This window comes from Martes martes (assembly GCF_963455335.1).
Source record: "Martes martes genome assembly, chromosome: 11".
In the NCBI taxonomy this organism is placed as follows: domain Eukaryota; kingdom Metazoa; phylum Chordata; class Mammalia; order Carnivora; family Mustelidae; genus Martes; species Martes martes.
This window is the reverse complement of record NC_137899.1, coordinates 41,134,705-41,162,522: the sequence shown is the minus strand read 5'-3', so window position 1 is coordinate 41,162,522 and position 27,818 is coordinate 41,134,705. Positions and strand designations below refer to the sequence as shown.

Genomic DNA, 27,818 nt, shown 5'->3' with positions numbered 1-27,818 from the left:
ATGCTATTCTTGACTTTAATATTTGTTTGCCTGTTTAGTCACTGGAGGAGAGTATTGTGGCAAATTTGAGGTATATGCGATCTGATTAGCCCTTTAAGGGGGAAGAGGGAATGCATTATCTGTGCTATCGTATACTTCAGCTAAGATTTAAAAATAAAAGCAACCAAAAAGCTTCAGTGGTTTCTTTAACTTTGAGATGCTATATGTAGCTTTTTAAAAAATTGAGTTTCATGAATATTTGTCTTCCTTTATTTTTTTATGCTAATATTAAAAAGGGTTTGCATTCTCAAGTGATGGTACAAGGTGGCAAAATTTATAATTCAAGGAGAGGTAAGGGGAAGTCAGTCTGGGATTTTAAAAATTTACAAGTAAAATCCACCAGGTGGATAATATTTTTGATGATATTGGCATTTGACTAGGTGACCTTAAAGTCCCTTCCAGTTCTGGGGGTTCTTTGTTCCATGACTTTGATGTTGTACTCTATAACTCTGGTCTTATTCTATGAATGGCTGCCTTCATTCTCTGTCTACAGGAAGCCGAAACAGCAACATAATTGTGTTCGTGAGAGAGAACGATTTATCAAACAATTTTATTTGTAGATATATAACTGATTGGCTTTCAGTGAGCTGTTTCATTATTTTATATGTTCAGCCACAGTTTTAAATAATGGATGCCGTAGGAGTCTTGCCCCTAGACCTACTAAGAAGAAATTCCCACTTGGATGTTGATTACGGTTTGTTTGCCCTGCTTTTCCTAGCAAGGGCTATAATTTGGGAAACAAAGCTCTTGTCTGTAATTTAATATGTGCCCCTAATCCCTAATAATGTACCTTGTAGAAACTCGAGAAATACTTAGTGACCATCTATTATTCTGACAAAATGTCCAACATTGTTTCACGTCTTCCAGCCATTGAGACTGGCCATGGTTGGTTGTTCTCAGGCTGTTCTCTCTGTCTCCACATGGTTTCTAGGCCAAGAAATTAAATAGCAGAGTGTGCTCTAACCATTTCCCTCTTTTTCTCTGTTCCAAGACACCAAGCGATTATTGCTGGCACTTAAACAAAGACAATCACCAATGGCAAAAATCTCTTCTATCCTAATGTAAAGAATAGGGGCTGTGATCGTTTTCTAAGCAAATATCCCAGTGGCACCAATGGGAACCCACACTGAACTTATAAAATACGAAATAGGTAGTTCTGAGTATTGTGTTTCATTTGACTTTTTTTTTTTATTACCACTAGGCTGCAAATTAATTTAGCTAAGAATAATGAAAGAGAAAAGACGGTGGGAATCATAGAAAGAGTTACTTAAAGGCGTGTGTCTCATTAAGCAGTTATTTAGGTAACACTAATTATCTACCAGATTTTGCCTGAGGTTTAAAAACACATGTCACTCCCTTTACTGCAGTTTCATGTCACCTTGCAAGAGTTTGGATTCAGATGGGTGGTGGGTCTATCATAACCCAAAAGTACAAAATGTTTAAAAGGCATTTCTTCATGCAAATGTAGGTTTTGCCAACCACTGCTGGCATTTCTAAAATGCCAAAACTGTTAATTCACATGAGCATCAATGATGATTTTTGCTTTATAAGAAGCAAAAATTTCCTTACAATTGTAGAAAATATTATGTGTGTATATGGAATTAACTTTTTGAGACACATCAAGGTGCTAAGATGACTCCAGCTGAGGTTGTCTATTTCTAACCCAATGACACTTTAAGGTCCACGAACAAATGGTCTGACATTGTCAGGGAGAAACACTTCCAAACGGCTTAGGCCATTGACCAGTTCGGACTCTTCTTTGTCGTGATTGCTAAGGGCATGATACCTCACATCTTATCAGAAATGAAACTACTCTAATATGAATTTTAATACTTAAATCATGTATGTTAAAAGCTGAGAAACACAAATTTTCTTACAAACTTTAAGATTTCCAAGTCATGTGCTACTATAAATCTTATTTCCCTTCAGTTATAGAAACTCCACAGGGGGCCTGGGTGGCTCAGCTGGCTAAGCTCTGACTTTTGATTTCAGCTCAGGTCATGATCTCAGGGTCGTGATATCGAGCCCCATCTTGGGCTCTAAGCTCAGTGCAGAGTCTGCTTAAGATTCTCTCCCTCCCTCTCCCTCTGCCCCTGCTCTAAATAATAAATGAATGAATTAATACATACATACACACATACATATCTTTAAAAAAAAAAATCCAGGCCACTGGAACTGGAGTCAGTTGACAGGGTAAGTCATGATCAAAACCTACTACTGTCATCTTGAATAAATCACTTAAATTTTGTGAGGCTCAGTGTCCTCATCTAAAAACTGAAGGGGCTCAGCTTGAACACTGTGGAGGTTCCAGAAGCTTGACATTCTGTGGTATAATATTTCTAATACATACACTGTAATCTTGACATTTTCTCAGGCTACAGTTCAAGTGAGGGCAAACTTGCAAACACCCAACCTAAAGAAACTTCCAATTCCCTCTTATGTCCTTTAGGTAAAGAGACTTTCAATTCTTCTCAGACCTTTTCCCAGAGTAGGCACCACTTAGCCATCAGAAACACAAAATGGTTGTTGTAAGTAATGGACACTGTCATCTTTTAAGTTCCTAAGTTATTCAGTCCCTCTTTTCTTCATATTAGCTGTGATTCCATAATTATTATGCAGCTTCTCTGTGGTAAAAATGTGCTACCATATTGTATATGTGATTTTTCAATACTTGTGGGGAAAAGATAGAGATTTCTGCCAGTTTCTAATGCTGCATTATTTTTAACAGTAAAAACTGAAAATAAGCCACATGTTTAGCAATATAGAATGATAAAATAACTTTAACTTGGTCTTATTACAAACAACATGCTACAGCTAAATAAACATAACGAGGTAGAGCAACGTGTCTTGATATGGATGACAAATCATAACGGCCCACTCTTAAATGAAAAAAATGTGTGGTATGGAACAATATGTACCTTATAATACCATTTTTATAAAAAATAAAATTATATATATAAATATTGCACATAAAATTACGTGTTACTCTAAATATATAAAATTGCAAAGAAAAAAGATCCAGTACAGGGGTCAGCCAACTTTTTCTGTAAAGGGCCAGATGGTAAGTATTTTAGGCTTTATAGTCCCCATGGTTTCTGTTGTAGTTACATGACTCAGTATAGTGTGAAAGTAGCCAGAAACAATATGTAAACAAATGGGCATGGCTGTGTTCTAATAAAACTTTATTTACAAAAACAGGTGGGGAGCTGGATTGGAACTTGGGCCATAGTTTGTTGATCTCTGATCTAGAATAATACATAGTAACCTGATGAGAGAGTTATCTACTAGGAGGAAACCAGAACTGATGAGGAATTGTCAAGGGGATTTTTCTCTTTATCTGTATTGCTAGATTTTGCTTATACATTGAGAATGTATTCATGACTTACTTGTATAATTAACATATTTAAAAGAGGAATAATAATTAAAATAATTATTTCAAGTGATTTCACTTGCCACTTAAAGTGGTACTCTGATTTGATAAACTTTTCTAAACTCTCCCCAATATGCACCCATGAAGGAACCTTCCTGCCTTGAAAATATGAGGGCATTTTTCTTCTCCTATCAGCTGTCCTGGGCACATCAAAGTATGACAGTCCAGAGCCTACAGAGCTGAAGGACAAAGAACACTGTGGCAGAGTCACACTCTGAAAAGCTCACAGAGTGACCAACCTCTCCAGTAAATGAGGACAAGCTGCCCTGTGTTACGTTTCCTTTTCAAATATTTTTTTTTACATCAAAAACACATTGCAGGGTAGTGAAGACTTCACGGGCATCCTACAAAAACAGGCTGCATAATTCTGATACTGAGAGCCAACCTAGTTTTAATTAACTGCCAGCCAGTACACAGCCACATCCTCAAGCTCCAGATAGCCAATAACAATCTTGTAATTTCTAAATGTGAACGCTACTCAGGTGGAGACCAAATAGTGAGGTTTCAGCTTACCTCTTAAAATGTAAACATGAAATTTCAGATATCCATAGCAACCAGACCTCCCTCCACCTTGGACACCTTCTTCCCCCACCACCCCACCAAAAAAAAGGCGGCGGGGGTGGGGAGAAAAAGCATTTCTATGGTGGGTGGCATGTAGACAGTTGCCTATTAAAACGACAACATCAGAATATAAACAGCCAAACCTTTTCATCATTTATTGACAAACGACTTACAAGACTGCTAGTGAAATGCTTCAAAAACCTTCTCAGACATGTTGGAAATTAAGACATCAGCAGCAAATGAAATTGAGAAGTAATTACAATTAATGCCACCACAATCGTTAGTAAAACACAGTTGCAAAACAGAATCCTAGGAACACCACCATGCCCAAAAGTTATCTGATTTTTACTAATTCAGCGACCAGCCGGGCTAAAGCAATATAAAGAACTCATGTGCTGGGAAAGCAAGGTGTCCTGATTCTAAAAGACCTTACCAGCTCTGGATATTGGAGCCCTGAGTCTCTGCTCACTTCCCAGACTGAGAAATCGGGGCTGTCTCTCCAGCATTCATGAATTTAATCTTCTGTCCAGTTACCCTTCCTTTAGAAAGTGTTTCTTAAAAGCCAGTAGTTAGTATTCAATTTGGTTCACAAAATAGATACTCTCCAATGTGACATCAACAGTAGAACGGAAAAATAAATGGTACATTTGGGGGCAGGGAGATGGGCTAAATGAGTGACAGGGAGTGTGAGATACAGGCTTCCTGTTTTGGCATGAGTAATCACGGGGATCAGAGATCCGGTATAGGGAATACAGTGATGGCACAGGAATGGCACTGCATGGTGATAGATGGGAGAGACGCCTGTGGTGAGCAGCGTTATGGGTAGGCTTGTGGAATCACCATGTTGTACGCCAGAAACTAATGTCACATCATGGGTCAACTATGCGTCAGTAAAAAAAGATAAGTGGTACATTCGCACAGTGGAATACTAGATAGCCGTGAAAGGAAATGAACTCCAATTACACACAAGAATGAATGAGTTTCAAATATAAGGTTAGACAAAAGTTGCCAGCCATGAAGGAACATGTACTGTAAGGTCGCCTTTGTACAAAGTTCAGTATCGGGCCAGACTACAATGTTGGTAAGTGGGACAGTGATTACCCGAGGTGGGAGCAAGGACTGAAGGTGGACTTCGCTCTTTTTCCTAATTGTAGGCTCATATTTTTAACACCGGATCCGGAGGCCATCTACATGGGTGTGTTCGCTTTGTTAAAATGTCAAACCGTGTACTCCTGATTGGAGTCCCTTTCTGTATGCTTATTATACTTCCAAAGAATTTACAAACAACAGTAAACAACCCCAATACAGCAGACGTGCCAAGCGCTACACGGGTCTAGGATAAATACAATAATTTTCAGAAATTTCAGAATAATTTTCAGAAATTTCAGAATAAATTTCAGAAATTTCAGAATAATTTTCAAAAAATAATTTTTTGAAATTATTTCAGATATACTTCAGAAATATTCCAAAAAATAAATTTCAGAAATAATTTTCAGAAATGTAGAGGCAAGTGGGGGAGATGCAATGTCCTCTGCCCTCGTTGTGAGGCACGTGCATGGGAGACGGCTCCGAGCCAAGCCTTGAGTGATGAAGGCAATAAGCAGAGAGGAAGGGAAAGCGGCTTTCTCCGCATGAGCACCCTGGGAGCTTAGGGCCTGGTAGACTGGAAGAGCAGGATGCACACAGCGTTAGGAAAGGAAGATCACCCACCTGGGGTGGGCGTTGATAATTCAAAGTGCCCGCTGGATGTACCTGTTGGGTCCTTCACTGTTTCTCAAAGAGCGCGTCACTCCTACCTGATTACAAGATTCTCGTCTTCAAAAGAGAAATGTCTCTAAACACAGCTGAACCAACTATGCACCGCCAGGGCGTTCGGGAGAGGGGGAAGAAACCGGACTGCTCACTTAGTGCTCAGGACCACACAGCAGCGGCTGCAGCGATAACCACCATTCATGCTTCCTACTGGACATGCATTGCTGCTGTATATTGTCCTCACGCCAAAGCTAGGAGCTTGGGACCATTATAATTTCCATTTGGTGGATGTCCTAACTGAGGCTCCGTGAGGCCTGGGGCCAGATGGCTGGTAAGCAGCAGAGTCACAGCCAGGACCCCAGGGGATCTAATCTGCAGGCTGGCCTGCCCAGCGGACACGTGGTGTTGCATGCAGCCCGTGGGCTTTAGGCGACAGCTCTTCCCAGCCCAAAGGGGTCAGAGGACCTCAGTGTTTCTAACTAATGCTGCTCTTCGGGAGGAAGAGCTGAGGGGCACGGGAGATGTGGGTTGCCCACAACATTTTCCCACTAGGACTGGCCTCCAGGAGCTTCCTGCTCCCACTGTTCTGGCTCTGGAGGGTCCATAAAACTTAAGCACCTGGAAAATGTGATCCTTGAACAGAGGTGGCTTTCAATGGTGAGGAATGTGGAAGAGTTCAGGTGTGAGGCACACTGAGAAAACACCCAGGGGAGGTTATCTGGAGTCCGGAAACAAGGACGTGGCATCCTGCTGCGAAGTTACAATTTCACACTGATGACAGGGAAGTGGCTGGAGCGCCATGGGGGAAATATCTTTAAAGAAATGTGTGCTATTCCGAGGGAGGAGGCAAGGCAGCATTAAAATGGAAGGAAGAAAGCTTTGTTGTCTAAGTCAGACTCTCCGTTTTCTTTGTCCTGGCTGTTTACCCCGCAATGGAAGGTCTGATAGCAAAGGGCTCCAGCCACCTTCGGCATGGCTGCCAACCACATGGCCCTCCTGCTATTTTGGGCCTCGGGTTCTGTACGACAGACGCCGCTGCCCTCAGTCCTGGGTTGTGTGAAATTATGCGGTGGTTTGGTGAAGTCAACAAATAAGTAGAATGAACCACATTTGGGGAAATAAAAAAGCAGCTGGCATAAGCTCTGGTCTTCGGAAGGCAGAAAATAAGGACAGCTCTGCTCTGTTGCCTCCTATCTAAAAGCTGGATTTTTGAAAACTTTTTATTGGAGAATGGTTTCCAATGAATGGATAAATTGCAAAAATCAAAACAGAACAAAGAGCACCCGTGTGCCCTTTACCCAAAGCCATCCATTATTAATATTTTGCCCCATTTGCTGTGTCATTTGTGCACTCTCTTCCTTCCATTCCCTATCCATAGTTTTCTGTGTATTTCCTAATTACAGGGATATACTCACACAAGACCACAGGACAGCCATCCACTTCAGTAAACTGAACATTGATGCCACATTTGCAGCTAATCTATCATTCATATTTAATTTTTCAGTTAGCCCAAGAATGTCCTTCAGCCCAACACAAATGCTACCTTTGCCATGATCCTATCCCTCGCATTTCTCTCTCCCTTTGTGACACCCGTTCAGCACTTAGATTGACTTCTCTTGTGACTATGATGACATCCTGCCTTGCACTGCATGGCCATTTACCTACTAGACTCAAAGTTCCTTGAAGGTAGAGCAAATATCTCTTGGATGAATTATCAAGTGTATGCATGTATACATATACAGTAATATAAATGGCTGTAGAGTTCATAACTTTGTATTACATGCGTTAAGAATTCCATGATGTCATTTCAGGAAATGAATATTTTTTCCCTTGTAGCCCAGGATTTGTGTACTGTACAACAAGAACCTTTAAATGGAATTATTAAACCACAACAGCCTTTGCCCATGCAGGGGGTAAGTTTGTTGAAATATTTTCACAAAAACTTCCTAGTATTCTCATGTATTTTGAACATATGAGAAGACGGGTTACAATTCCAAAGCACCTTCACAAATAAAAGAAGTAGCTTGAACAACGTGCCCTGTATCCAGCTTGGCACTGGCCATTAAATTAAAGGTAGTGTGACAAGGACGATCTATACTGAAAGAGTCTCGGGGGGGTGGGGGGGATGGGTGGCATCTTCTGGATTATCAACAAGGTAGCTATTAAAGTCCTAGACAGAGAAGTTGGTTTGAATCACAGTGAATGACAATGTAATTCCTTTTATCTCTCACTTGCATTTTGACCTCACTACAATTTTATGTACCTTTTATTCATCTAACCTCATACAGAAGGATGAGAAAAACATGAACGTCTTCAAAAAGAGGTTCGGAAAACTCTCCATGAAGCAACAGTGGCTCTATGTTCTCAGAAGAAATAAATAGATTTCTTTAAAAAACAACAATGACAACAAAAAACAAAAAACAACCCCCTCCCCGGTTCTATCATCCAGAGATAACCACCATTAATAATTTGGTATAATCATTCCAGTCTTCCCTGTGCATATGTATAAAATAGATTTTATTTTATCAGTATCAGATTACACTCACATACATTTTCTAAGTTTTTTTAATCCTGTAAACTGGTTTTATCCTTTCCCTTAAAAGTATCATCATAAGCTGACATTTTTAATGGCTAAATATGGTTTCATGGTATGATGCATCTCAATGTATATAACCAGTCCCCCAGCAATAGATGTATCTCTATTTTTTGTTTTGTGGTTGGCATATAAAAAAGGAGCTACTTTTCATTTTTGTTCTCATTTTCGGAAGGCATTAAAGAAGGACAGCTATCGTTTGTTGCCCCTTATCTGAGAATTGGATTTTTAAAAACTTTTATTGGGAAATGATTTCAAATGAATGGATGGGTTGCAAAAATAAAAAATAAAAGAAAGAGCACCTTTATGCCCTTGACCCAGACCCATCTACTGTGAATAATTTAAACAACGCTGCAATAAGAATTCTAGTTTAGACAAATCTTTTTTTTCTCATTCTTAATGACGTCCTACAGAAATAATTCCTAGAAATGAAACTGCTCCGTACACACACTGTTTTAAAGCTTACAATGAGAAGTATTGCCAAGCTGCCTTTCAGCAATACTGTGACAAATTTAACTCCTGTAGCAAAGCCAGAGAGAGCCTCTTCACCAGTTACCTTTTCCAACCCTGGGCATTATCTTTGACCATTAATTATATGCAACACATCTCCTTGTTTAAATGGGGGTTTCTTTGATTTATATACCAGGTTAAACATCACCTAGCTGAATTCGAAATTTGCGGCCTCCTCTTGGGAGTTTGGGGTCATAAATATTTAAAAGATGAAAAGGAAAACTAAAGAAGATAAAACAATATTTAAAGCATTATTTTAAATCCAGTAAAATGCAATTCCACTCTATATAAAACAGGCAAAAGAAGAAACAAGGAAGGTTTGTTCCAAGTTTAAGCCCAAGGTCACTTGTGAACACGGCTCTTGCTCTGCATCTTTGAAGGAGCAGATCATTTTGTAAAGTGCCTGTCAAATTTTGGCTGTTTTCTATTTTCTAGAGAGTTGAATGTAAAAATCAATAGAAATGTTACAGCATTCGTGCTGCCTTTAGAAGGGCTGGACGGACTCATGCCCGCAACTTTCAAAGCCATTTCTGTTTAGAATCTTGGGAAGGAACCTATTCCAAACTTCCAGAATCACCGCTGGCAGGCTGTAATTTAGAGTTGCATACAGGATAATGTGTATTAGTCCATTACCAAGCTGTAAGTTGACACCAACCTTTGGAATTGCTTTCTCAGAGGAAATGTTGAAGAGCCAATGCCTCAATCATTTCCAACACGGCTGGGAAAAACATTCAGACAACCCATTAGATCCTTTCATCTCACATTTTGATGATTTTCATCAAAAGGGAGGTGGAAAGGGGGTGATTAGACACAAATTTTCACTCTGGTGAAAATCCAAACATGTATTTTTAAGCTCAAGACATTGATAACATATTGGCAAGTTCTTGTCCCCACTTACGTGAACCACACAGCCACCCAGAATACCCTAATGGTAATGAACATGTTCAGAAAGAGGGGATGGTGAGCAGGTACGAAAGCAAATGCTGCAATCCATATTTGACAAGCCAAAGACATTTTTGTGCCTACCCCAGAAGCCTAAGTCACCAAAGTAGGAGGTCTGAGATTTTCAGTTGCCAGGGTCTACGCTGAACCGCATTCTAGCTGCAAGATGAGGGCGTTGTTCTTTAGCAATCTCTAAGAGTCTGTCGCGGTTACACGGGTTTGACTAAGGCTGCGTTAGAGTCACCAGAGGAACGCAGAGAAAGCCTGCTGTAGGACAGGTCAAAAATGTCAGCTCCATCCCTGCCCACGCAGTCTAGGTGGCTTCGGCCACAATTCACAAGAGGCCACATTTTCTCACTGCAGTCACTACAGCTTGAACCACTGTGCCACACCAGCCCTCCACACCAACTAGATCCAAGCTTTATCAATGAACAAGTGGAACTTGCTCAAAAATCTAAGCCTTCTCTCAAACTGAGCAAAAATTTAATAAACACTGAACATTTAATGTTTGACCTTACGTGTTTCCCCATTATCCTCAAAAGTAGAAAAATGCCGTCTAGTACCTAGCCCAGCCCGTCCAATGGAAATACAAGACAAACCACATATGTAATTTAAAATTTTCTTGGAGCCACATTTAAAAATAAAAAGGAAAGATGAAATGAATTTTAATAATATATTCTATTTAACCTAATATGTCCAACATATTACCATTTCAATATATAACCAATATAAAAATTAGTAAAAATTAGGAGCTTCCATTTTTTTCCACTCTCAGTCTTCAAAATGAAGTGTGTATTTTATACTTAGAGGACATGGCGATTTGGACCAGCCCCATTTCAAGGGCTCAACGGTCCCATGTGCCCAGTAGATGCTTTATCAGAAGGAACACACCTCTAGAGATTAAAATGTAGATCAGCATGACCAAAGCGATGTAAGCACAATTTGAGATGCAAAACATGGAAGATTGTATCTCCTGACCCTTCTCCTCACGTCCTAAATCCAGCAATGCAAAGAAACATGGGGAGATGCTCTCTGAATCATCCATTCAGTGCCCATGTGTGCTCTCCAAAAAGCCCAATGATGTCACATTCTAGTGAGGAACACTTCTCAATAGTGGCCCCAAACACAAAGCCATGAGCCTCTCCCATTTTCCCTCAACAAACAATGTAGCTGTTAAGAGGTGTCCTGTGTGACGAACACACCCAGTTGTATCCATACCCTCCTGGTGCCGATTCCTGAAAGCCATCATGTCAACACGAAGTTCCTGCAAGTGACTGTCAGGCAGGGCCTGAATTTTAAAAATGTATTAATAAGTACTACTTCATTATAATTTTCCCCTTCACTCAAATGCCATTTGTAGGATGAAGTCATATAATTTCCATATGTGTGCAGTTTGTTCAAAGCAATTAAAAAGTGATGAACAGGTATTATGAAGAAGTTTAAATTGCTTCCTCCTAATGACAACCATTGTTTTAACTGTGTAGAGAACTTTTGCAAATAAGCTATAAAATGTTGCTATCCCACAGAAATGATTCTCCAAGCACAGTCTTCCTCCTCCATATAACACAACCTATAATTTAGCAATAATAAGAACACTTTACAAGTGGATGGTCCTTCACTGTTTACAAAGCATGGTTTACACAGTCTCATTAAGCTGCATAAGAAGCCTTGTGAGGCACGCATGGCAAAATACAAGGTCTTTGTCACTGGCTGTCTTCTAACATTTGACTTCCTTTGGGCATGGCGACTATTTACCAGGTCAATGTAGGGAGTCTCTCCAGTTTCTTTTTAAAAATTACTGTCAATGAGTCTTTCAGGTTGCTTGACAAACCACGTCCTAATTGTCATTTGGTTTTCACACTGACTCAAAGTTCTTGTCCTCCTCAATCCTGGTCAAATAAATTCTACTAGCCAAAGCAGTTCCCTTATTATTCAGTTAATTCTAATTTTTTAAAAGATTTCATATATTTATTTGACAGAGAGAGAAAGAGATCACAAGTGGTCAGAACGGCAGGCAGAGTGAGAAGCAGGCTCCCTGCTGAGCAGAGAGCCCGATGCAGGACTCGATCCCAAGACCCTGGGATCATGCCCCCAGCCAAAGGCAGCCACCCAACCAACCGAGTCACCCAGGCACCTCGTTTAATTCTAAGTTTTCAAAATGGTAGGCTCAAGTTTTGACCCAAAGACTGATTTATCCTTTAAGTCACTTTATGTGTAGTCCTGCCTGGTGTGGCAACCTCCCGTTGCCCCAACTAAGAAAAAAGGCATGAAATTAAAAGGCCCCTGAAGAAATCAAAACTTGCAAGTCAAAAGACAGACTTTAGATTTTAAGAAAAATCTGCTATGGGAATAAAGTGAGGACGGAGGTTTGATGAGAAGAAATAAGGAACTAAAATAAGAGTCTTGAGAAGTGACGGTGACAGTGCTCAAGACCAGATAACTTTCCCAGGAAGAAAAAAAATTTAAAAATTACACACACACACACACACACACACACACACACACACACAGACGTATAGGTAGAAAGATAGATAATATAAGAAATAAGAATATAAGAAAGGTTTTGATGTCATAAAATAATTAATTAAATAGCTCCACCTTTTCAAAATCTTCAAACATTTTTCCAAAAGTGGGAGTCGTGGCTTGGCTGGGTGCTGCTTTTCCTTGGTATCCACACCTAGAAACCAAGGAGGGAAAGTGGAGGGCACATGTTTGCCTACAGAGTGACCAACAGGCCAGCGGGCTAACTATGTATGTGTTACATACATCCCAGCTCACAGCCATTCTGCCCCCGCATGGAAACAGGAAGGTCTGAGGAGAAGGGCCTGAACTTCTTGTGTGGCTTGTACTTTCTCTAATTTAAATGCCACACATGGAGTACAGTAAGAGTGGCAAACCAGGCAAAACAGGTTTGGGTTTCCTTCGTTAAATATCTCAGTGGAGTTGGAAGTCCCCTTGAGCCAAAGCCAGCCAGCCAATCAGTCCTTCTCCAAGGAGGGCTGCATTCAGTGTCTTACAGAAACGTAAAGATTACTCACTTGGGAGTAACATTTGAAATACATCTCAAAACACACTGGAGCATTTTTAAGGAGGCTTCTGAATTGCTGAAACCACCTTTCAATACTAAAAATATTAAAAAAAAGAAAAGAAAAAAATCCTGAAGAAAAATTTGATTTGTCATTCGATTCGAAGGAAGATTAAAATATAACATAGCAGCTGTTCAATTTTATGTCATTGAAATTCCAGTTTCATAGTTTTTAATTGCTACTACGAAAAATTCTTTGATTGCACTTGATGAAATTAAGTTTTGCCTTTTTAATGATTAAACATGGGAAAATTCAAGTGTGTTCTAGTTAAGAATTTAAATTATTGTGTGTGTTTGAGAGATGAAGTAAAATCTAGTGGGACATTATTTTCTCTCAAAGCTAGATACAATACGCAGTAATTGCATACAGCACTTGCTGGCTCTCGGTTCTTTCAAAATGACTAAAATATTCCTTCAAAGAGGAAGACAGCAAGGATTTACTGGCTTAAAGGAAAGGAAACCATAGGATCACACTGCTCATAACCATATTGTGACAAGAGTTGCTTCAGAGAAGGAAAATGACACATTCATCATCGCTTGTGTGATAGTCCCATGAGCCCCTGGTCAGTCAACACACTCTTAAATATGGTGCACATTCAGCTCCCAGGATGTCATTTCTGGAAGACAGCCAGGGTGTCTGCAGACAAGAGAACGACTGGGGAACCCACTGGCTCCTCAAAGACCCCCAGATCACACAAAGATTTTTGATGATGACGCCCAGACCATGTGTTTCTTGCTGTAGGCAGAAAAATCTGTCTCAGACTATAACTGAACACGAAAATGAAAAAAGTGAAAGGAGCCAGCCTTTAAATACAAATACAAAGGAAATAATGGATGTGAAAGGGGGACCATTGGGCCACACAAAAGGGCTCTCCCAGAAAATGCCTCTTTGTCCTACAAATGTGTGGCATGTTTGGAGACCTGTGGTATTTTTCAACTCTTTGCAGTCCTAATAGCAGTCTATTTATAGCTGTGAAATAATAAAGCCTCAAAAAGGTTGGTAGGTTTACCAATATTCATGATAAATTTTACATCTCTTATGACCAGTCATGATTTTGGGATGAAAAATTCATTCCTTCATCTCCCAGGGAACATGTTTGAAAAACACTATACTTACTAATGCAAAAAAAAAAAAAAAAAATTACAATGCCATTTTGATCAAGTCTAAAATAAACTCGATTTTATGAAGGTAGCTATCATATTAGCAGGGATTGTGTATACACAGAGAGAGAGACTGTTTGATTATTATTTCTTAACCATCCATTGAAAATTATATAATTCTTGACTCAATGTTAAAGTGGCCACTCACCACTAAGTTATTCAGAGTTTCCTCCTCTGTGGGTGGTCATGAGAATCCTAAATGTGGGGAGCAAACTTTCTCAGACCTGGGAACCCTAACATACACTTCTCACAAAGTAGAATACTGGGTCTATTTATAAGCAAAGGCAACCATTGTATTCATACTCCACAAATCACACCTTTAACAATTATAAACATATAAAATAATAAAGCTTGGAGAACATGTTTTATGCAATTTAAGTCATCTCTCAAAAATCAACCAAGAGTCGAATTAGGAAAATAATTACATTGAAATGTAGGGCTAATATATGATAATAAGGATTGCTTTAAAAAAAAAAAAGGCTTTAAAATTTTATTTATTTAAAAATTTTTATTAGGCTCCACACCCAGCATGGATCAAGACCTGAGCTGAGATCAAGAGTTGGATGCTTAACCAACTGAGCCATTCAGGTACCCCCCAAAAGTTTAAATTTTAGGGAAGTTTTAGTATTACAGAAAAATTGCAAAGATAGTACAGAATCTTCTCATAAACCCCTCACCCAGTTTCTCTTATAGTTAACTCCCTTAAAAAAAAAAAAAAAGATTTATTTTATTTTAGAGAGAAAGAGCATGAGCGGGGGGAGGGGCAGAAGGAGAGGGAAGGAATTTCAAGCAGACTCTGCGCAGAGCGTGGAGCCCAATGTGGGGCAGATCTGACAACCCTGAGATCACCACCTGAGCCAAAATCAAGTCTGACACTTAACCCACTGAGCCACGCAGGTGCCCCCTATCATTAACATCTTACATCACTATGTTATTTGTAACAATCAATCTTGATACATTACCACTGTCTAAAGTCCATGCTTTATCCAGATTTTCTTAGTTTTGACTTGATGTTATGTGTCAGTCTCAGGGTCCCATCTGGGCACATCAGTAGTTACACTTAGCCATTGAGCCTCCCGAGGCTCCACTAGACTGTGACAGTTTCTCAGATTCTCTTTGTTTTTTGATACCCTTGAAAGTTTCAAGGAATATGGGTCTGGTATTTTGTATGATGCCCTACTACTGGAGTTTGATGCTCTTCTCACAATAGGACTGGGGTTATGGGCTTAAGGGAGGAAAATAACAGAAGTAAAATGTCATTTCTATTATATCATACCAAGGGCACATGTTATCAACATGATTTATCATTGTTGATGTTAACCTTGATCACCTAGCTGAGGTACTGTCTATCTAGTTTCTCCATCATAAAGTTACTCTCTCCATCCTCTTTCCATACTCTCTACTCCATGGAAGGGAGTTTCGACTGGTAATCCCCTTAATGAGTGGGCTGTGCTCCACCCCCTTGAGGATGAAGTGTCTATATAAATTAATTGGGATGCCTTTGTATGGGAGATTTGTCTATTCTCCCTGACTTATTTAGTTAGTCCTTTATTTAGTTATATCATTACAGACTCATTGATATGTAATTTACATTTTGAGTTATAATCCAATACTCAACTTTGAGTTATGAATCCAATCCAATTCAACGAGTTGTTATTATTTTGTTGCTCAAATCGTTCCAGCTTTGGCCATTGGGAGCTCTTTCAGTTTGCTCCTAAATATTACTTTTTAAAAAGATAACTACTTCTTTCCCATTCTCACTTAATGTTTTTCCCCAAATTATATATGAGAAGAACATGCCAATTTTCATGTTGGTTTTGTACTGTTTTAAATGTCAAACCCAGATTCTTAACTTCTGTACACGATGGCTCAGACAGAAAGGGCGTCAGGTTGACGTCTCTCCTTATACAGCCGACTCGGATTCCTGCCTGGGTCCCAACTCTTCCTCCACAGGAACACAACGCACCAGTTCAGGCTTTCTCATGAACTGTTGTAATTTTTTCTTTTACTTTGCTTTACATATTTTCCTGTGCAAAGAAGCTGATTTCTAAATGTTTACAAATATGAAAATAAACCATACCTAATTAACCTTCTGTTTGTGAAATTAAGCTACAGTCATGAAAATAGAAATGGATGGCATGTGACATTTAAAGCTGAACTTAGTATGGCATATTTCTTTTTCTTTTTTTTTTAAGATTTTATTTATTTATTTATTTGACAGACAGAGATCACAAGTAGACAGAGAGGCAGGCAGAGATAGAGGAGGAAGCAAACTCCCTGCTGAGCAGAGAGACCAATGCAGGGTTTGATCCCAGGACCCTGGGATCACAACCTGAGCTGAAAGCAGAGGCTTTAACCCACTGAGCCACCCAGGCGCCCCAGTATGGCATATTTCTAACTAGACAATCCAGAACTAAATTTTTTCTCATTCTTTGAAAAAACCTGTGGGTCAGTGACACTGGGCCTGTAATCAACTTCCACGTCTAGATTGTATTTTACTTCTTTGGTAGTGTAACTTACAGAAAAATTATCTAGCTATTTCAGTAGAATTAACTGCCAATTTACAAGAATGCATGGCCTTATATAAAAATATAGAAATATATAGTAAAATTCTGAGTTTACCACTGAGAAAAAAAATCAACCTGGTGAAATTAAATTTACATTTCATGAGTATCTCCAGGTTACCTGCCCTGTGAAAAGTAACAGATTTCTTGGTGTCTCTTCCATCTCGTCTTTCAAGGCTAGAGTAAAAGGAGTTTCTAAAACTGGTGAGCAGTACTCTTTAGGAATTCACAAGATTTAAGTTCTGATACTCTGCCTATTAAGATGGAAAAGGCACGAATTCAGGGAAATGAAAATTTTTATCATATTTTTAAAGGGAAAAAATGTGAGAATGGGAAGATAATAAACAAAAAAAAATGTCCAAATAATAAAGAATTTAAAATAAGCAATACAAAGGAGCCTAGAGAAAAGTTAGCTTTACATAAATGTCCCCCCAAGGCCTCGGCAACCTTCTATTCACCTCTAGGAAGTTAGTTCATTCTTTTTCCTGAGGAATTTCTTCAGCCTGACTGTTTAAAGGTGCCAACAGCAACAAATCAGGACAAAAAAGCCAACTGCTAAAAGACACACACATACAAATACACACGCATACACATGCACCCGCACGTCCTGGCTCCCACACTCCTCCTTCCACACCATGACTTCCCTCATGAGCCAGAAGCTGTTTTGCCTCCACCAGGAAGAATGGGAGCATCTCTACCTGTCTTTCTTGGTCAGTATGTAAGAAGATGCAGAGAGAGGAAATGGACAAAAGGAACACCATGAGCCCACATCCCACAAATAACACCAGGGCGTGATCACTAGTGGACACTTGAATCTGGGGGCAGGGGGGTTATAATACAGTTTATAAGATGTGGGGAGGCATAAAGAAAACCTGTTTGGGGAAAATTAAATTAGCTAGATCACTTCTCACAGGTAATCAAATTACATGGATTCTTCTGTGAAACAGAAAATAAAGCTTTTTACCTTTTTTTTCCTTTCAGTGTGAAGAAAGGGAAACAGAGGCAGAAGGATCAACTGACCTTCCAAAGGCCACCCAGTGAGGCTCTTGGGCCTCAGCTTCTCTTTAAAATAAAGGTTTATTTTAGATACTCAAATAGACATTTTAAAATGTTGTGCAAACCCAAAACCTCAACCACTGGTCCCTGTTTACAGTTGAGGATTATACAGATTTCCCCTTGGTCCACGAGGCTTCACCTAAGAGACTTGATTGATGATCTCCTGCAGCCCCAGGCCAGAGGACAGAATGCCTCATGGAGCACGCAGCCATTAGCTAATGGAAGACATTCTTCAACCCCAGGAAGGACAGGCGACTGCAGCCAGCCACAGGACCAGCCAAAAGTGGCACCTACCAGCTATGAAGGACAGTGAGTGCCCAGTGCCCACATGGTGAAGAAAAACCACATTAAACAAAGCCCAGATTCACCAAGAACTTTATCAGGATGTTTCGGCGCTCCCTGACGCCTCCCTAAAGATCACCTGCAGATGTGATCATTGTGGTGCTTTGCACCACCATGTCTTAAATGACTTGGAGGTGTTCCTGGTTGAGTGAAGGGTTGGAGAGATACCTGTATATGTGGCGGAGGTTCTAGAATTTCTTTGTAAGAAGAGCTTAGGTGTAGCATTTTCTTTGGAAGGAGACTAGGGAGAAAGTTGGCTAGAAATTTTTGTCTTGAAACTGTGTTTGCATAGCGGTTTATAAAATACGGAGGGACTGTCAGTAGCTCATCTCAGAGAATGGTGGTCCTGGTAGAGATGGGAAGGTTCCTCCTCAGATCGGTTCCTAGCATCACCGCTATATGCAAGGGAAATGCCTGCACTCAAGGAGAGGATGCTTTCGAGTCTATAAATTCATTCCCACCTCCCACCTACCTCTGCCTACCGAGGCCTGGGACATTAACTCCCCAGTCCACACCCACCCCCCCAACCCACCCCCACACCCCCGTGGCCAAGGTTGCGCATATGGTTTCTTGTCATGGTACCAGGTCAAAGGATAACTGGCAAGACTAGCTGGAAAGGGAAAGTGTAAACAAGTTTTTATTTTCCCCTTCTTTTGGCTCTCCATGAATAGAACTTTCACATAAGAACCTCGAGCTGATGGAAAAATTAGATAATCACACCCGGTTGCCCTGAACTCATCCTTACAGTGGGTCAGCTAAGGGCTCTGCAGATGTGTGAAGCAAAACTAATTGCCCAGTTTTATTGATGCCTTTGGGGAGATGAGATGGCAAAAGACACAAAGAAACAATTTTGACAAATTTAAGACAGTGTTCTCATTCTGATTGGTTTGACTGAACAAAAATAATTTCCATGTATGTTTTTAAAAGTGCTGAAATCAGGCAGTGAGCTGTTTTCCAAAAAGTGAGCCAGCAGCTCCCTCTACTGGCAGCTTTTCTGTAGTGTGCGAGATCTAAACTGGGGCAAAGCAGCCAAGGCGGATTTAAGAGACACAGGAGAACGTCCACATAGGTCACTGAAAACTATGGATAATCACACATTAAAGCTTAACTGTGAAATCTTGGTCATTTAGAAATGTTCCGTTAAGCACTCTAAGTCATGAAAACTAAGCCCTTAGAATAGAAAATACCTAAAGAAAATGGAGAACAACGCATTTCTAATAGAATACAAATGTCTACTGATTATACCAGTTTTTATAAATAAACATATTCAAATATTAAACACAATTTTCCCCTTTAGAGGAAACTGTACAAATAAACACATAGTGATATTTCTGAAATTCACATAATTTAAGCCAGTTTTTCCACTCTTATCCAAGTTCTGCTTACATACTCGTTTCAAATTTAAGGCAAGGAGAAGCTCGCCAATCAAAGGCTTTCACTGGCAATGGAAAATAAAGTCCCAAAGCCCACAGCTAACTGACTTTATATGGGAAATATTTGATTTTGAGAAATGTTTTTATACTTGAGAAAGATAATTTTGAGTTAGAAACATTTCCATCTGTGGCTAGTTTCTTTTAAATAAATATTTTGAATACAGGGACCAGGATGACTTCTAAATGTTCTTTTTTGGGTAGTTCGGACACAATGTTAGGGTACTGAGCATACACTCCCAAAGACAAATCAGCTCTCAAGGCCGTGCGCGCCCACAGATCCTCAGAGGAGGGATAACTGGTTATTTACCTGAAGGCAAATCAATCTCCTTTCATTTCGGTGAGTTTGCCACTTTTTTCTGTTGTTGGATGCATACTAATGAATGGACTACCAAGCAGGGTTTCAGGTTCTGTGCCTGGGAGCTGGAATGGGGAACTCTTTTTATTGACATGTCCCAACTTAAACAGAAGAAATACGCTCACCTAACTGAAAAGCAGACAAGTAAAATATTCTGACTTTGCTAACGTGGGGATTTATACTATATCAATGTAGAGCCCTTTAAAGAGAAAAGTGAAATTTTCTGATTTCGTTTCATTGACAGAGGAATTCTAAGCTTGAAATTTACGGATGTAACTTGACCGCAATTTGCCAGAGTCTGGGAGGCAGTGGGGACTCAAGAAAACAAATCGAGTATTTTGGAAGTTCCTCACACAGGTCGACTTGTGTGATTTTTACAGTCATGGGGGAAGAAAAGGGTCATTTGGTTTCATTCCACTCCGTCAGGATGTGGCTCCTCTTAGTAGCCAATAAATTATTTCAAAAATTAGCTTTTTCAGAAGTGACTGGAAATATGACATAAATACTCATTAATGATTTGGGTTCATAAAATACAAATGACATAGAAAAATAGAAGCTTTGGAGATACAGCTCGGTTCAGGTCCCAGCACTACATCTTCCTATAGCTGGGTGACTTGGCACATGCCAGGTAAACCTTCTGACCCTCGGGTGCCTTATCTGCATGTACTTCTCAGTTGGCCTGGAGTTGATATTGTGAGATTTCTGGCATATGTGCTCAGTGAACGAGAGCTATTACTGTACTAATTGTTACTGTGTGTGTGTGTGTGTGTGTGTGTGTGTGTGTGTGTATCCGCCTCGGCTGTCTTTGCGACTATATGTAATCTCATGCTTTCTGAATTGGGAAGAGGTTAATTACTTAACATGGAAGGAAAGGACAACACTCTAAAGAGCGCATTCACTTGTCTCTTTTAAGCTAGGACTGAGATCATTCCTGTCAGGGTCGAACAATGTATCCTGAAGGGTGGAGAGTAGAAAATAAAATGCTACAAGACTGAATCGAAAGAATCCCATTTTGATTAAAAAGCCAACGTGTGGGTCAATTTAAATAAGTCCCCTGGTGATTTTATGGGCTCACTTTCCCTTTTAGGACATGAGCACCACACTCTGGTTGCCCAAGCAAGGCCACTGTGGGTGACGGCTGCAGGACCACGTGCCACAGGCGGGCACAGCTGGGAGCCAGAGGAACGAATACACAGTAGACCTCCTAAGAAATTTAAGGAAAACATGAATTAACGCAAATGCCAATTCCTCACAGGCAGATTTCATTCTCAAATTGTACACCAGTGGAGCCACTAATAAATTATTAGGTATCTTCATTCTGAAACGCTTGTCCAACATTAACTAATTTGACCATATGATATTTTCAAGGGGATAATTATCATTCTCATCTTGCAGATGGGGAAATAAAGCAGGATGATCATCACATTTAAAAAGGAACATTATTTCATATTATGACTAATATCATGTTCAGTTGCCAATTTTATTAGAGGGCGAAAATATTCTGTCTGCATACAAAAATGACATGACTGACCCAATATGGGCAAGACGTGCATTTTGAATTTTCTTTTTTAATTATTTGCTCCCTCCCTTAATCTACAACCCACTAAAAGATTTCAAGCAGCTTATAAAAAGAGCCAAAATACAAAAGGATAAGATAAATAATCAAGAAAATCATGATGAAGGGAAATAATAAAGCTACGGACAGGAACAGCAGCCCTATCTTACCCAGTTGCTGGAAGGAGGTCAAAGCTTCCTGGTGGATTAAGGAAATGAAGATATGAGATAAGATGTCATCAGATCATGGCAGCCATAAGATAAAATGTGCTTCTCTGAGTGTGTGTCTGTATGTGTCTGTGCTGTGTCTGTGTGTTTTTCCCCAGAAGTGACAACTGGGGCTTCTTGCCTTCTCACTTTTTTAGTGAACAGACTCAAAACCAAGCTCATAACCTGAAAGAACGGCAAGGATACCGTTTCCTTCATTCTGTGTTGTCTGTGCTTGGAATCCCCTGTGAAACTCTTTTCACCACTTGAATGTCCTTCTTTTCAGGTTCTCACATCATGACCACCTTGCTTGGAGACAGAAGTCAGTTTATGGAATAAGGGTCAAGGTTCAAACTCACTTCAAGAGAACTCATAAATAATATCCATCTATGAACCCGAAGCTACAACTACATGAACATCTGTTTTCCCTACACAGGGCAGAGCCATGAACCAGGATCTGGATCCTAAACGAAGAGGCAAATCCTGAAAGAGACACTAGCTTGCTTAAGTAAACAAACCAAAGGAAAAGGACTACCTGAAAACATTAACAGACTCTTTGCCAATGGAGGTGAGCATGGATCCAGGGAATTTCACAAGCTTTCTTTTCTACCAATTTGCAAAAGTTAACTCTCATTTCAGGAGGATGGGGGAGTAGCTATTTCCAAGGATGCGTAAAACCAGCCCATTGCCACAATCCTAACACACAGGAAGTCCAACCTAGTCTGCACCCCATGGATCTCCTGCCCTTAGGACGGTCCTCCCACTGTTTAGAAGTTATTCGAAAGGCAGAGGAAGGACAAAAGTTGTGGGATGTTAGCCCTGATCAGGGTTAGTGCTAACGAAGGTCGAGACATAGACCCAGACCGTGCCTCTTGCTCCGGCCTCGGAAGCTGGCGGGCACCGTGCCTCCCACTGGTCCAGAGAGAGGGGCAAGCCTGCAAGCCGGTTAGGACGGTTCCTTCCCTACTGCTAAACGGCTGCCTTGAGGGAAACTCTTCTGCTGACAGACTCTTCACGCGATCAGAACAGGACTGTCTCCTTGTTAATTATGCACTCTTTACATTGTTGTAAGTCAAGAGGCAGGAGAGATGTGCTATCTAACCCTAGCCACGTGGGAAGGATTCGATGTCATCGGCAGGAAAATGTCCTCATGCTGGGGAATACAGAACAAACCAGAGTAGCCCCTTCACTCCAGGACTGCTTTTCCCTCCTGTCTCGGTGTCAGTGACTAGCACTAAACAAGAAGTCTTGAAGAGTTCGGGTGAGGCTACATGTTCTTAGATTTAGGTGCTAGGATGAGGGGTATCCTTTAGAAACTCTGAACTTCTTTTTTTTTTTCTATCAGAGAAAGAGAGAGAGAGAGCACAGCAGGGGGAGCAGCAGACAGAGGGAGCCCAGGTTGCCCGTTAAGCCAGGAGCCTGATGTAGCACTCAATCCCAGGATCTTAGGATCATGACCTGAGTTGAAGGCAGCCACCCCACCAGCTGAGCCACCCAGGCGTCCCTAGAAACTCTGAACTTTTCATACAGATCATGTATAACTATTTGCAGTGGCTTTGAAACATTAGCCACATATGCATGTTTGTATACTACATGTACATATGAAATATATACTATATTTATATTACATAATTATATTCTATCATCATATAATATTTTATTTCACATATATTAGAAATGTAAGATTTCTAATTTCTCTGAATGGTAGTATAGCCCCCTGCAGAGGAGTGGATCCTCAAGACGAGGCCCCCAGACCAGCCGCAGCAGCAGCAGCAGGAGCACCTGGAAACTCAGGGCGTGTGCAGATTCTCAGGCCTCACCCAGACCTGCTGTGTGGGAAAATGAAAGGGGCGGCAACAGCAGTTTGGTTCTAGCAAAGCCTCCTGGTGGTTCCGACGTTGGCTCACATTTGAGAACCACTGCTTCCAGCATTTTCTGTCTCCCTAGCTGGTTCAGCCATTTTTCGGAAGCTAAGCTTGAGCCTCTCCGTCCTTCCTGAGCCCATTTCCAATCAGTCAGCCCGCTCCGGGGAGCAGTGCTTGAATTTCTGACCTCTCTCTCTTCTCACTTCCAGCCGGCCATCCCCGACCCCAACCCGTGAAGGAATCATCCAAGTCCACACAAGCCGAGCCTCTCCGGAGACTCTGTGCTGGCTCCGCTCCATTCATCTGCCTTATTTTCAGGCTCTGGACACGTCCCTTGCTTCAACATGATTTCTCTTTGCTGTCATGACTTACCTCCTGTCTTCTCATCGCTTTGCTTTGGTCACTGACAAGTTCAAACCTCTAAACATGTCAGTGAAGATCCCTGCCCTGTCTTGGGGAGTTCGGCAATTGTGGGACCAGCCAGTCTTGTTTGTTTGCTTTTTGTATGGTGTCTAACACCCATAATTCCGGCTCTGAGCCGAGTTGCAGCGGCACCCACACTTCGGTGAGATCACCTATCTGGAACTCTTCTACGCCGACCCCGTAAGAGTCACAGCCCCAAAGCATAGCTTTCATCATGCTAGCCCTTCTCACCTTCCATCTTAAAAGATCTTTCATATTCGCCACTGTCCAAAGGAATAATGATCACACACAGTGATGGTGAAGATGGTGATGGCCGTGGTCATGACGGCCAGGGTTTACTCTGTGCCAGTTGTGTGTGGCTGTGAGTTACATGCATTATCTCATTTCATTTTCAAAACTACCCTGTGTTAAGGTGCTGTTATTAACTCTATCTTCCAGCAGAGAAATCTGGTTGCCTTTCTAAGTGCATGTAGCTAACCAGTGGTGGAATTAGGGTTTGTACCCAGTCTCTAACCTATAAATGGTCATAACGCTGGTACTGATCCCTAAACTTCCAAATGCCTTGACAAGGTATCCAAAGCCCAACACATCCCGATTTCCCACTATTCTTTTATGGGGACACTCTGCTCTAGTTACCCCAACACACTAGCTTCCAAATCCTTGCTAACACTGGCCCCTCTGCCTGGGAGGCCCTGGCCATCCCTTGAGCCACTGTCAGTCCTCATCCATGCCTCAGAGACGAGTCCAAGTTTCACTACCTCCACAGATAAACTCTCACTTTATGTGGCTCATACATGTGTGGATGAAGGGTTAGGGTTATCAGAAAATACAATAAGAAATACAAAATATATGGTGCCTGGACACAGAAGTTCTGAATACCAGTTAATTTGGGTGACAATGGGAGTAGATGGGGTAGTGGGAGAGTAGGAATCAATTTAGGAATTATGTACTATTTCAGGTATGATGCTACAATGGCTAGAGTTAGGATTTTCCCTCTAGGAGTGAAAAGAAAGGGACAGGAATCAAACAAGTGTAAAAAAAACTCACAAGCTTTGCAACAGACTAAGTATGGGATGGAAATGGAAGAAGGGAGAAGAATTTTGAGTTGAGTCCTCTTTTTTGATAGGTCAAACAAAGCAAGGAACAAAGCTTTCAGCCCTACAGCAGCCCTACTGGGATGACAGGATATGGACAAGGCAAGAAAAAGAGGCCAGGGGAAGTCCTGTAGGGACCCAACAGTATGGTTAGCTTATGACCAGTCTCCTCAACCGACTCCACTTCCAAAGCGCTCTGAATACCACAAGTGCAGGCCAAATCTGCTCATTTGTTCAAGAACCACTGGAACATTTAGATACAAATGTTATTTAATGGGACTACTTTGATGAAATAATCTGTGATTTTCTCTATCATGGCTGTATCCTAATACTTATCTCCCTTCTCCGCCCGTGTATGTGCTTTCTATCCTATAAATTAATCATTTAATTAATATGCCAATACTTCCTCTACACCAAGCACAGAGGAATGCAGAATTGAATGTCTATTAAACGCAGAATAGACATTGGTTAACAAAAGTGCAAGTGTTCCTAGGGTAGACAGAATAATGCGCCCCAAAGCTGTCCCTGCTCTAATCCCTAAATATATGAATATATTATGTTACATGGCATGAGGGAAATGAGGATGCAGATGGAATTAAGATTGCTAATTAGCTAAATTTAAGATAAAGAGAGTAGCCTGGACTACCAAGTGGATCCAATGTAATCAAAGGGAGGGTTCCTTTAAATGAGGAAGAGATGGTGCCAGAGGGAAGGGATAAGAGAAAGACTTGACTGGCCATTCCTGGATTTGAAGGTGGAAGAGAGACACAAGCACGGAAATGTGGTGGTCTCTAGAAGCTGCCTAAGACCAGAAAGTGGGTTCTTTTCTAAGGCAGCAGAAAGGAATGGGATCCCTGCTAACACCTTGAGTTTAGCTGAATGAGGCTCATCCAGAGCTTTTGACATTCAGAACAGTAAGATAATACATTTTTGTTGGTTTCAGCCACTAAATTTGTATAATAACAGTCCCTCCTTGAACTAGTAATCTCTTGGGAGGGGGGGTGGAGAGCAGGGCCTGAGGATAGGCACTAAGCTAATAAGCCCACAATAAAAATGTGGTTAGAAACTGAGGCACATGTCATGAGGGAACAGATCCAGTGTTATGAGACCTTTCCAACATGGCCGCATGAGAGCACAGGGGCTTTCTGGGACTAGGGGGTCAGATAAGGTGCACGTAAGCAAGGGGAGACTTTAGATCCTGACAAGACAGGGGCTGGAAAGCTAAGGAATCCAGACAGAAGCCGTCCTCAGACTGTAGTCCTTGGATGGTCAATGCAAAGTTCATGTCGTGGAGCCAGGAGGTGATTCAGTATAGAAGAGGGTGATCAGAGCTGTGGGGCCCTGGAGGAAAAGGGTCCAGATTCCAGAAACCTGGCAGGAGCAGAAAGATGGTACCTGGAGCTCATCCCACAGGCAATGCCTTGTGCTTTTTGTGCCCACAGGGACCCATCGCTGTGTGTAGCTATCCTGCGGCTGCGTTTGCAGAGAAGGAACGGCCAGCTGGCGGAGGGTCAGTCGGCTCTACCTCAGGCTGTGAGTACAAGAGAACACCTGGAATTACCTGTAAGGTTTTCAGGTGCTTATTCAATGGACAAATTCGTATTATAGCTGGAAAACGAGCTCCATCTTGGAATTGGATAATGAAGTTAACGGAAGCTGAGGGATGTGGTAAGGCTAAGAGGACATGAAAACATAAGCAAGTTGTAATGTGTGGAGGGAAAGGTCCTTGCTGAGATACTGTCCAGGGTTTAGGGTTCTACCAGCTCACCTGAAAGGAAAGTTGCAGGGCTGGCCTCCCTCCCCTGAAAAGTGAATGCATAGTTACGGTCCTGTACAAATTCAACCCGGGTCTTCCTTTGCTAAGAACCATTAGGAGAGGCTCAGAGAGGGGCTCCTGGTGGCTCAGTCAGTTGAGTGGCAGGCTGAGGTCATGGTCTTAGGGTCCTGGGATTCAGCCAGAGCCCATAGTACTGGGCTCTGTGCTCAAACAGGGGTCTGCCTGAGGACTCTCTCCCTCTGCCCCTCCCCCTGCTGTGCTTGCTCTCTAAAATAAATAAATAAATCTTCAAAAAAAAAAGGAAGAAAGAGAAGAAAGGAAAGAAAAGGGAAAGGGAAAGAGAAAGGGAAAGGGAAGGGAAAGGAAGGGAAGGAAGAAGGAAAGGCTCAGAGAGACAGTGCGGCAGGCCTCCGTTTTGGGAAATCACAATATGCCTTCCTAGGAGGGGGGAGAAGCTAGAGTGTCAGCAAACATTCTTTATCCAACACTAATTATTGTGGCTAGGTGACAGACACTGTGCTGGGCGCTGCAAGACACACAGGGGCCCTGAATTCGTGGGGCTTATAGGTGAATAACCAAATAAGTAATATAATCATAGGTTATGGTAAATGCTATAAAAAATAGGGTGATGTGTCCAAAGGCCATGTAGTGAGTAGAGGGGAGGTGGGCATACTTTTGGGTTGGGAGGACATGACTAAGGAGGTTGCCTATGGGCTGAGAGCCCCAGAGCTGTTCTGAGAGCTGGGGAAAGGATAGATCAGATAAGGAAAGGCAGGACGAAGACTGAGTTGGGGAAAGACTCAGTATGTCCAGAAGGAGTAGAAAAGAAACCCGTGAAGATGACCAATGAGCAAGAGAGCAGTATAAATAAAGAAGGAGAGCAAGGCTCAGGTCAGGTAATGCCAGCCTTGAAAGACATGGTAAGGAGTTTAGATTTGATTTCAAGAGCAACTAGCAGCCATATTGGGGTTTTACCTAGGAGAAGGCTGCGATTCACTCATATTTCATAAAAACCACTCCCGCTCCACACCTTCCTTCTTCTACCAGTTCTTGGTCTTTCTCCTTCCCCACTCGT

General features: G+C 41.3%; 1 protein-coding gene across 6 annotated transcripts in view; it reads right to left on the bottom strand.

Annotated features, from left to right (window-relative positions):
* The window catches only part of DYNC1I1 (dynein cytoplasmic 1 intermediate chain 1), a gene marked incomplete at its 5' end in the record, with an annotated part of 260,677 nt that overhangs the window by 154,213 nt on the left and 78,646 nt on the right, over positions 1-27,818 (bottom strand). The window lies entirely within an intron of this gene.